Genomic DNA, 12,578 nt, shown 5'->3' on the forward strand with positions numbered 1-12,578 from the left:
GTTTAAAACTCCAGCTTCCAAGTGAGATTCTGGACTCTAGTTTTTCCAGAACACAAAATTAGGCCTACTCCCTCCCTATCCCCAATAACAATGAGGAAAAGAAAGGATTTCTAAAATCTGATTTCCCACTTCTGGTGGAAATTAGACTCAAGCATGCTTACTCAGTAACCTATTCTCAGAAATAAGACGCTCTACTCTTAAAATAAAAAGTTCAAAATACCACCCTTAACTTCTAAACCTTTTACCCTCATTATGCCCTCAGCTTAGACAGCACCTTCCCCATGCAGATTTCCCTGATCTTGACCTCTACCCTCAGCCCCTTCCCAGCCAGGACTGAATAAATTATCCCTCCCATTTGCTCCCACTGCACTAGCTTTGCCTTATGTTGCACCACTTATCAGTTCTATAACTACATGTTCCTTAAAGGCAGATACTACGTTTTGTTCTCTGCTGTATTCCTTGTATATATCACAGTACCTGGATAGTAACCCTCAAATATTTATCAAATGAATAAATGACTGATGACCCAATTATGACTCTGTCTTGGTACTTTTTTTTTTGAGAGTAAGCGAGCGAGCGTGCATGTGAGCAGGGGGAGAGGGAGAGGGAGAGAGAGAATCTTAAGCAGGCTCCACGTCCAGTGCTGAGCCCAATGCAGGGCTTGATCTCACAACCCTGAAATCACGACCTGACACTTAACCGACTGAGCTACCCAGGTGCCGCTGTCTTGGTACTTTTGTGGGGGGCATATGAGCACCTCCTCATCATTCTCCATAGCTGTAACACAGCTAGACTCCTAACTTAGACAGTCTTGCCCTAGGGCCAGATCTCTCCTCGGCTGTAGGCAAGTAGGTGCTATGAGCACAGTTACTGTGCCCCCTTTGCTCGCTGGGAAGCAAATGCAAGTTTATAAGAATGTGCTTCAACTGAGAGGCTGACTGCAATTCATTCTAAACATGCTTTATTCCCAGGTAACTCATTTGCGGAAACTGCTCATATAAACAGCAAACACGACTACCACAACATACACAATTACGTGACCGATCTTGTAAAATGATCACCTTGGCAGCAGCTTCATTTTTGATCCCCCATGTTCCAGTGTGTACAAGACACTTTACATTAATCATCTAACTTAATGTTTACATCAGCCCATGATCAATCTCCACTTTAAGGCTCCTCATTTGAGGAACTGAGACTCACCACAAGGGCAAACATACAATTTGAACCCAAATTTGTTAGGTGCCAAAACCTGTGGGTCTCTACACTGAAGTACTTTCAAGTAAAAGATACCTGCCTTGTCTGCTTCATAAGGTATGGTCAATCAACCGAAAATTCAGCTAAGGGGTCAGAAAAAAACAATCATTCAGTAACTTAAAATGTAAGGTCAGGCTTTCCATTCAGCATTATATAGATACAAACTCAACTCAAAATATAAAAGGAGTTTCAAGAATCAAAACTGTCATAATCAAATGAGTTATACAATCCTAAATGATGCTGTCATGAGAAAACTTAAGTCACTGTTAGAAATTGAGCTTTTTCAAAACAGTTAAAGTGATGAATACAAGGATAAATTGATCATCTGTTAACAGCATGGTTAAAGGTTAGGAAAACAGACCAGAAAGAGAGGAAGACAGGAAAAAAAAATCTCTTATTCCAAGAAAAACAGACCATATGCAAAGTTCTTCCCTTGCCAATTTATAGAAAACACAAATATGGAAAATAGGAAAAATGTGAAAGTATTTATAGGAATTTTTTTTAAGTTGCCAATTAAAACAAAAATGTTCAAATCATTAGTAATGAGAGACCAGAGAATATATGACATACAATCTAAAAAACAGCACCATGTGTTTAGTTCTAGACTTAGTTTACGTTCACACGGAAAGGCAAATTTCTCTAGTAAAATCATTCCAATAATAAGTTAAACCTCACTTAAAATTACCATTAGCTGCTTGTTGGGTATTGTCAGTAAAGGCATCTGGTTTTATGCTGAACTATTCAACCTTAAAAGAAATACATAAGTGGTGTCCATTTTTTTTTTAAGATTTTATTTATTTGACAGAGAGAGACACAGTAAGAGAGGGAACACAAGCAGGGGAAGTGGGAGAGAGAGAAGCAGACTCCCCGCCAAGCAGGGAGCCCGACGCGGGGCTCAATCCCAGGATCCTGGGATCATGACCTGAGCCGAAGGCAGACGCTTAACGACTGAGCCACCCAGGCTCCCCAAGTGATGTCCATTCTTGAATCATTTCCCATTCTCCTTTGTGACAATATTGAAGATACTGGCATTTTAATACTGTAAATCCAAACTGCTTCTGACATGTTTGCTTTTCTACTTCTTAAAAGATTAATAAGCCCTCACTTAAATGCATTCCTAGTCCATCAGTCCTGATGCTTCAGTGGCTTTATACAATTTCCCTTGGAAAAAAATGTTAACAGAGAAAGTGGTTTTTTATTCTTCATACCTATGGAGGAAGCTTAGTTAGCATCCTCAGGTTACATGCCATTTCCGGAAGAGACCGTATTAAACAGAACCCACAAATAATGTTTCTAAATTCAGCAACCAGCACAATTCCTACATCTTTCCAATGGTATATTTACAGCTTCCTCCTATGACACACAGTTTCATCACAGATTTAACTACCTCCTTCCCGCTCTTCTGACCACAGATTCTTTTTTTTTTTAATTAAAGAGTTAAATTTATTATTTATTTATTTATTTGAGAGAGGGAGAATGCAAGCAAGTGTGCTGGGGAGGGCGGGGGGAGGGCAGGGGGGAGGCAGGGAGCAAAGGGAGAGGGAGAGAGAAACTAGCAGATTCTGCACTGAGTGTGGAGCCCAGCAGACCTGAGCTGAAACCAAGAGTCGGGACGCTTAACTGACTGCTCCATCTAGGCACCCCCTGACGACAGACTCTTAACATGGAATGTTTTCTTCACTATTATTGTTACTGATAAAATGAATTAACTGAGGAGATTAGGAATGATATGTAATATGTAATCACAAAAATGATGCAATGTGGAAATGACCTAAGTCAATCAAATAGCTTATCCATTCATTAATACAACTTTAAAGGTTTTACATTCCCTATACCCAGGTGCAGAGGTATGAAAAGATAACTTGGTTAATAACATTTATCCTATACACATTCTATTGGTAACCAGAATTGTGATTAACCATGTACCAGACACTGGTTACTAATAAGGAACATCCTATTTTGTAATAATAAAATGATGCCAAATACTTAAATTGTGCCTACTCTGTTCCAGCCATTGTTCTAAGTACATTGCATATATTAACTGATTTAATCCTTATAACAACTATGAGGTAAGTACTATAATTACTTCAAATTCATAAATGAGGAAACCGAGGCTTTGAAAAGTTAACTAACTTACAGTATTAGTGAGGAAGTGATACAGCCATAACTGAAATTAAGGTTGGGATATAGAATCAGGTCAAGCTCTTACCCTCCAAGTAATACTTTCTGCTTTCATTGTATCACCCCACCCCAAACAACTCTTCAAGGACTCCCTGCCACCTAAAAGACAGAGAATAGGAATTTATGGCTCCCTGTAATGAGGTGCCACCTCACATACAATCTTATCTCCAACAACATTTGTCACCTTCAGCTAGAGCCAAATCAAGGGTGCTGCCATTTCCTAAATCCATCATTTAGCCCTCCGTGCCTTTCTTCACGTGATCTGCCCCTGCCTAAAACAGCTTCTACAATCTCCACCCTCAACAAATCTGCCTGGGGTTCCGACAACATTCCAGGACAATCTTTGACACTTCCAGCCAAATGTGAAATTCCCTTTGCATAAACTCTTTCAGTAATTACGGCAAGCTATCACCATTTTAGCTGTTAGCCATATACTGCTTCATTGCAACTTTAGTGTTTTTGGCATGCTTTTCTCTAAACTATAAAATTGAATTATGTCTCAAAATCTGGTATCCACCTCAGTCTGTAGCAGTGTTATACATATAATGGGAGCTGGATAAATACTGTTGAAGAAATGAATATATACTTTTCTTTAGTGAGAGGCAGTAAGGCAAAGTGGGGAAGTACAGGTGTTGACATCCAACAGACATCATTTGCTAACTGTTTGACCGGAAAGTTGTCCTGAGTTTCTATTCACACCTGCACAAACAAAAATAAAAACCTACATCCCACAGGGTTGTTATAAAATGTGAGAGCAAAAAGACAAATTACCTAAAGGAGAGGCAGACTGACAGCTCTCAATATTTACAATGGAAGCCAGAAAATGGAGGAATGGTTATCTTCAATGTGCTTTTTAAAGAAAATAACTTGCAATAAAGAATTCTATATCCAGGGAATATATCCTTCAGGAATGAATGCACTTTTGGGGGGCGTGGAGAGAGAAAGAAAAGAGAGAGAGAGTTCACCACCAGAAGACCTGTACTAAAAGGAATTCTAAAGGCTGTTCTTCCAACAGTAAGAAAATTATCACAGATAAAAGATCAGAGTTCAGACAGAAGAAGAACAAAGAAAGTGATAAATACAGTTGACCCTTGAACAACACAAAGGGTTAGGGGTGCTGACCCCTCCCCATGCAGGAAAACTGCATAAAACTTTTGACTCCACCAAAACTTAACTACTATTAGCCTACTGTTGCCCTGAAACCTCACTGATAACATAAACACTCAACACGTATTTTGTATGTTATAGGTATTATATACTGCACTCTTACAATAATGTATACTAGAGAAAATGTTATTAAGAAAACCATAAGGGGCGCCTTGGTGGCTCAGTTGGTTAAGGGTCTGCCTTCAGCTCAGGTCATGATCCCAGGGTCCTGGGATGGAGCCCCACATCGGGCTCCAGGCTCAGTGAGGAGTCTGCTTCTCTCTCTCCCTCTCCCTCTGTGTGTGCTCTCTCTCTCTCTTGCTCTCACTCTCTCTCAAATAAATAAATAAAATCTTAAAAAAAAAAAAGAAAATCATAAGGAAGAAAAAATACATTTACAGTACTATACTATATGGAAAAAAATCCACATACAAGTGGACCCACGCAGTTCAAACCTGTGTTGTTCAAGAGTCAACTGTAAACAGATAAATCCAAATTAACAGTTCAAATGTTACAAAAAATAACAATACTGACTTGTGGGGTTTAAATATATATACAACTATACAACTATAACAATGTATAAGATGAGATGAGAGTAAAGGAAGTTAGTGCTCTATGATGCATACATTGTCAAGATAAGGGTAACAGTATCAAGTAAAAATAGACTCGTAAGTCAAAGATGCATGACAAATTTTCTTAAAAAAAAAAAGACCATCAAAAGAACTGAAAAAGACTAGATAGCTTCCAAAGTAATCAAGGATTTGAAAAAGTTTAATAAAAAAATACCTCAGTCTCCTTACCTTTGTTTTTTTTTTTTTAAGATTTATTTATTTATTTGACAGAAAGAGAGAGCAGGAACACAAGCAGGGGGAGTGGGAGAGGGAGAAGCAGGCTTCCCGCAGAGCAGGGAGCCCAATGCGGGACCCGATCCCAGGACCCCGCGATCATAACCTGAGCCAAAGGCAGACACTTAACGAATGAGCCACCCAGGCACCCTGTTTTTTTCATGTCAGTATCTTTTTTAGGAGTCCAGGGCAACTGTCATATGGAATGCCCCACATTATGATTTCTCTGCTCATTTCTGGCAATAATACAACCAGAGGTAATGTTACATAGTTCTTACTACATCAAGTCAGGGAGTACTTGATGTCAGCTTGGTGATCCTAAGTTTAATCACTTGGTTAAGTTGGTAAATGCCAGATCTCCACATTACAAAATTATTTTCCCTTTTGTAAGTAGTAAGTAATCTGTGATGTGATACTTTAATACTGTGTGAATATCCTTTTTCCTAACAACTTAGCAGTTTTAGCATCCACCAATGATCCTTGCCTGAACTAAATTATTACAAAAAGGTGATTTTCTAATTATATCATTCCTTTTACATTTATTTTCTGGTGATCTTATGCAAAGAAGAGCTCTACCTTTCTCTCCACACCCCATTCCTTCCTCTCCCCCACCCCCAACTCATTATGAACTAAGAATACTCTTAAAATCCAATGTCCATTGCCATCGATCGTTCTTTATCATGCATACCCAAGTTGTCTCAAATTTGGCCAATTTGAGTGGAGGCTTTACAAGTGCATTCCTGTGTCCTTTGGACATGAACTGCTACTCTTTGACAGCTCCCTTGCTTTTTTTTTTTTTTTTAAGACGTATTTATTTGAGTGTGAGAGAGTGAGTGGGGGGAGGGGCAGAGGAAGAGAATCTTCAAGCAGACTCCCCGCGGAGTCTGATGCTAGGCTGGAGCCCATGACCCATGAGATCATGACCTGAACCAAAACCAAGAGTTGGATACTTAACCAACTAAGCTACCCAGGCACCCCAGCTCCCTTGCTTTTTGACACAAGATGTCCCAGACTCAGCTAGCACTTTTCCTGCTCCACACCTGGAACCAGCTCCAAGGAACATTTCTCCAAGGTTCCTTTTAGTGGGAAATGGTACTGAAATTTAAATTATCTGGGCACGAGGTAGGCTCTTCTCCACTGGATGTCATTGCTGCTGGGTCCTTTCAGTAGATAGGGCAAGTAAATATATTCATTTTTTAAATCATAAGTTCATATTGATATTTCCAACTCAGATTTAACATTAAGGGGTTTTTTTCTTCTTGGTTTTATTTTCTTCCACTAAAAATCTGATTCTAAAAAACATTGTATTTATGTGTTGGTGGTTTTTTTTTTAAGATTTTATTTATTTGACAGAGAGAGAGAGCACACAAGCAGGGGGAGCAGCAGGCAGAGGGAGAGAGAGAAGCAGGCTCGCCGCTGAGCAGGGAGCCCGATGCAGGGCTAGACCCCAGAACCCTGAGATCATGATCTGGGCCAAAGGCAGACGCTTAACCAACTAAGCCACCCATGCCCCTATATTTATGTGCTTTTTAATTAACAAAAGTCACGAAATGAAGTAAGACATCTATTAGTGATATAAGCCCTCAGAGGCAAGAAGCTTCATGCCACTTTATAAGTTTTATTTTTGATTACTGACACAAACAGAACAAAGGAGCTAGAGTAGAAAAACAACAAAGCAGAAGAGAAGGTAGGCAAGCCACTCTGGAAATACTATAGTTAGCTAGTCAGTCAGAATTCCACATGGATGGCAATGGAAACAGCTGAACTTCCTTTCTTTAATAAATTATACTCGGCAACATACATTTTAAAGTTCTGAATCTTGGATTGCCACAGAATAAAATCTGCCGAGAAAAAAAACACCTACTCACATTTTTATATTAGTTCTAATACTGACAAGAGAGATGTGAGCTCCATTTATGAAGAAACTGAGATAAAGCTGACCAAATAGACACCAGCCCATGCCTTGTCTAATCTGTGTCCAATCATCGGCCCAAATCTTTTTTTGTAACTGTTTCCTAAGAGCTGGGCACACTGTTAAATAAAAATGCAATTCTTCATTCACAGAACAAAATAGCTTTCATTCATTAAATCTCTCCAAGTTCTGAAAACAAAAAAGGGCTATGTATTACCTACAGAATCCAATCAGATTCCATCTGACTTACTTCAACCCTATCACCATTTCCAACATACCATTTGCTTCTAATTCAGTCAGATCACAAAGTTCTCTCCCCCCAAAAATGCCAAGATTATCCCAGCCTACACAGTCTTTTTTTTTTATGCAACTTCCACTGAGCATTTATTTACTATATGCATCCTATATTCTGTACTTAATACTAAAAGGACAGAGATTTTTTTAAAAAATGAAATCTCACATCAAAGACTTAATAATATAATAGACACATGGAACTGATTAGGTAGAATCAAGCAAGTATTATCCTGGATACAAAGTCTCACTGAAAGAACAAAGATGTTAAAAAAGATGTAACCAACCGGAACTCGCATGTACTACTGACAGGAGTATAAAGTGGAAAAACTACTTTAGAAAACTTTTTGGCATTCTCTCCTAAAGCTACACATACACAGAATCCATGACCCAATAATACCACTCCATGTTACATACCCACAGAAACATATATATATATATATGTAAACCAAAAGACATGCAAGCGTAACAGCACTTACTTGTATTAGTCAAAACTGGAAATAACCCATACTTCCATCAATAGAATGGATGGTGTTATATTCATACAACAGAACAATATAAAATCAACTCTTGTCACACACAAGAACATGGATGAAGCTCACAAATGAGCCTGAGTGTTGAAAGAAATCATACACACCTAACATAACATACAGCTTTGATTATATAAAGTTGGTAAGAGGCAAAACTATTCATGTCAAAATAGCTGTTACCTAGTGGAGGAGAAAGTGGGGAGTTTCTAGGAGGGGACATGAGAGAGGCTTCTGTGATGTTAGTAATATTCTATTTCTTCTTCTGGGTACTGGTTAAAAGGATGAATTCACTTCATGAAAATCCATCAAGGTGTATATACTTGGGATTTATGCACTGTTTCATTATACTTCAGTGAAATTTACTTTAGACAGACAGACGAGAAAGAAGTAGACAGGTAAGTAAACAAGCATTTATAACCTATTTAAAAGGCACCTAATAAGTTCTAGACATTACATGGAAATTATTTTATTTAACCACAACCACCCCTGGAGGTAGATATCTGCGGTACATATAGGTCATTTCCTTTTAGTAGCCCTACATCTGAACCTCCTTTTCTACATTTGGGGAACCCCCTACCTTATGAAGCAGAGCTCACCTCCAGAAAGTGATTCAAAAGTAATGACTCAAAAGAGCGAGGTCTTCAGAGAATCCATTCTGGCAAGTGCTAGCAGCACTGAAGCTTTATCAGGTTTCCAGAGATAGCAGTTCTAGTCACAGTGTCTGTGTCCCTTCATGGTTTTAGCAGTTCAAACTCTGGTGTCTGTGCCTAGGATAATGTTCCTAGATACAGAACTGAGCCTCTCTCTCCAGCCTTCCAAGGGATTCTGTGAGCCACCAAATAATATCTTATTCCTAAGTTCCCTTGCCAGAGGACACTTTTGTTGCTTGCAACTAAGAGTCCTAACTAACAGCCCATTTGATAAACGTGAAAAAAGACTCATCACACTGAAGAACAGTTTGGCAGTTTTTTATAAAGTGAAATTCACTTACCATACAATCCCACTCCTAGGTATTTACCCATGAGAAATGAAAACATATGTCCACCCTCCAAAAAATATTTTAATGTGTATATGATACATAAAAATGTATAACACCTTTACTCATATATGTTAAAAACTAGAAACAACCCAAAAATACATCAACTGGTAAATAAAAAAACAAACTGTTAGTATATCCATACACAGCAATAAAAAGATATCAACTCCTGATACATGTAATAACATGTATAAGTCTCAAAAGCATTAGGCTAAATGAAAGAGGCCTGACTCAAAAGGAATCATACCTAGTGACTACATGTGTATGACATTCTGGAAAAAGCAAAACTATAGGGAAGGGAATTAGATAAGTGGTTGCCAGGGATGGAAGATAAAGGGAGGTGACTGACTACAAAGGGACCCAAAGGAACTTCTTGAAATGAAATGAAAATATTTTATATCTTGATTGTGGCAGTTACATGATTGAGAAAATCTATCAAACTTCAAACAACGGGATACCCGAAAAGGGTGAACTTTACTAAATGTTAAGTATACACTTAACAAAAATTACTTTTTTGGAGTGCCTGGGTTGCTCAGTCGGTTAAGCATCCAAGTCTTGATTTCGGCTCAGGTCACAATCTCAGGGTTGTGTGACGGAGCCCTGCATCGGGCTCTGCGCTGGGCAGGGAGCCTAAGATTCTCTCTCTCAGGGCGCCTGGGTGGCTCAGGTCATGATCCCAGGACGATCCCAGGGTCCTGGGATCGAGCCCCGCATCGGGCTCCCTGCTCCGCGGGAAGCCTGCTTCTCCCTCTCCCACTCCCCCTGCTTGTGTTCCCTCTCTCGCTGTGTCTCTCTCTGTCAAATAAATAAATAAAATAAAATAAAATAAAAAAAGACTCAAGGGTGGCCACAAATCTTGCTCAGGATCATATACACAGTAAGAAGCAGATTCAAACTCCGTCCTAATTCATATGCCCAAGCCTTGAAGGATAGGTGATTTTGTGAAAGGCACAGAGAAGAGAGGAGTAGGAAAGAAAATAGATTCCAAGCTGTTCTTTTTTCCCCAAAGCTTTTGCTTATCAAAATATTTCAAGATCTGCCTCAGACCCCACCTCCCCCATATAGTTATCCATTTATTTGCTCATTCCACAAATATTTGTTGAATGGATAATATGTACCATCACTGTCCCTAAACATTTAGGACACACCAGTAAAAAAAAAACAAATATCCCTGCCCTCATGGAGCTTCAGCCGAGCAGAGGGGTTTGGAGGGAGAGCAATACATCATAAACATCATAAATAAGTCAATAATGCAGCCAATCAATAACTCAAGTATTATGTAAAAATAAGAGAGCAGAGTAAGAGGAACCAAGTACGGAAAAAGCAAGTTGCAGAATTAAAAATTAGAGTAAGCTTAATTCACAAGTTTAGAGTAGATTTTAAAGAATTGAAGAAAATTTCAAGCAAAAGGTACAGCAAATGCAAAGGCCCTGCGTCTAAAGCATGCCTGAGCTGTTTCAAAAACAGCAAGGGGTGGGGCGCCTGCGTGGTTCAGTCAGTTAGGCATCCAACTCTTGGTCTGGGCTCAGGTGGTGATCTCATGGATCACGGGACAGAGACCTGTGTGGGGCTCTGCACTCAGCAGGGAGTCTGCTTGAAGATTTTGCCCTCTGCCCCTCCCCCATTTCATGCATGCACACACGCGCACACGCTCTCTAAAATAAATAAATAACTTCATCTAAAACTAATGATGTAATGTATGGGGATTAACATAAGAATAAAAAATAAATAAAAAAATAAAATAAAAAAAATAAAAAATAAAAAAATAAAAATAAATAAATAAATAAATCTTAAAAAGAAAAGAAAAGAAAAATAGCAAGGAGGCCAATGGAGTAAACCATCCAGAGTAACGGTAGATGAGGTCAGAAAGTAATACAGTCAGATGAAATAGGGCCTTGTTTGGCTATTACTGAGTGAAATGGAAAGCCAATGCAGGGTTTGAGCAGAAAATGAATAGGATATGACATACTCCTCAAGGATTATTCCAGTTATTGTATTGAGCTAGACTGCTAGAGGCAAGGTACCTTAGCAAGGGATCTGACTGGGAATTTTTTACAAAGATCCTGGTGAAAGATGATGACCAGACCAAGATGATAGCAAAGTTTAGAGGTGGCAAGAAGCGATCTGACTGTATACTTTGAAGGTAAAGCCACCAGGACTTCCTAGAAGATTGGATATGGGATGTAAGAAAGGAGTGAAAGTTAATGCCAAGGTTTTTGGCCTGAACAACTAGAAGACAGAATTCTCTTCATTAGAGATGGGGAGACCTGTAAGTGGAACATATTATGAAGAGAAGAAAAGGGGTTTGGTTTTAGATATTTTCCATTCAAGATGTCTATTAGACATCCTGATGAGGCTGTAAGTAGGCAAGCAGTTGGGATATATGGCTCTGAACTACAAAAAAAGAGATCTCAGAGATATCAACTTGGGAGCCAGCATACAAATAGTATTAAAAGATGTGTAAGTATACATAAGCTCCCCTATGAGAACTCCAATTTTAAAGCAGAGAAAGGAAGAAACAACAAAGGAAACTGACAAAAACTAATCAATAAAATTGGGGGTGGGGGGAGCCAAAAATGTGTGGTGTCCTGGAAGCCAAAAGTGAAAAAAGGAGGAATGAGTAATCAACTATGTCAAATGCTGTTTATAGGTCAAACACAATGAGAACTGAGAATTGACTGTGAATTTAGGTACTTTGATGTTACTAATGACCTGTCAAGGGCAGTTTCAACTGAGAAGCAAGGAAAAAGCCTGATTAAAGTTGGCTTATGAAAGAATGGATGGAGAAACTGGAATTCATGTACATTGCTGATGGTAATGTAAAATGCAGTTCTTTTATAAAAGTTTAATAGTTCCTCAAAGTGTTAAACATAAGGTTATCAATATGACCCAGCAATCAACTCCAAGATATGCACCCAAAAGGACTGGAAAACACACATTCACATAAGAACCTGAATATGAAAGTTCATAGTGGTGTATTTCATAACAGCCAATAAGTGGAAACAACCCTAACGTCCATCAGCAGATGGATAAACAAAATGTGGTAGGTACACATCCATACAATGGAGTATTATTCAGCCAAGAAAAGGAATGAAGCATGGGTATATGTCACAACATGGGTGAACCTTGAAAACATTACTAAGAAGCCAGACACAAATGGTCACATATTGTATGATTCCATTTATATGAAATATCCAGAATAGGCAGGTCCACAGAGACAAAAAGTAGATTAGTAGTTGCCAAAGACTGGTGGCAAGAAAGAAACAGTGAGAGACTACTAAGAATAATGTTTCTTGTGGGATGATGAAAATGTTCTGGAATTAGTGGTGATGGACATACAACTTTGTGAATGTACTAAAAACCACTGAATTATACACTCAAAA

At 38.8% G+C, this 12,578-nt stretch overlaps 1 protein-coding gene across 5 annotated transcripts in view; it reads right to left on the minus strand.

Annotated features, from left to right (window-relative positions):
• STRBP (spermatid perinuclear RNA binding protein) overlaps positions 1–12,578 on the minus strand; it is a 141,989-nt gene that overhangs the window by 93,817 nt on the left and 35,594 nt on the right. The window lies entirely within an intron of this gene.

This window comes from Mirounga angustirostris, unplaced genomic scaffold (assembly GCF_029215605.1).
Source record: "Mirounga angustirostris isolate CCGP_5_RB_7025 unplaced genomic scaffold, mMirAng1.0.hap1 SCAF_15, whole genome shotgun sequence".
Classification (NCBI taxonomy): domain Eukaryota; kingdom Metazoa; phylum Chordata; class Mammalia; order Carnivora; family Phocidae; genus Mirounga; species Mirounga angustirostris.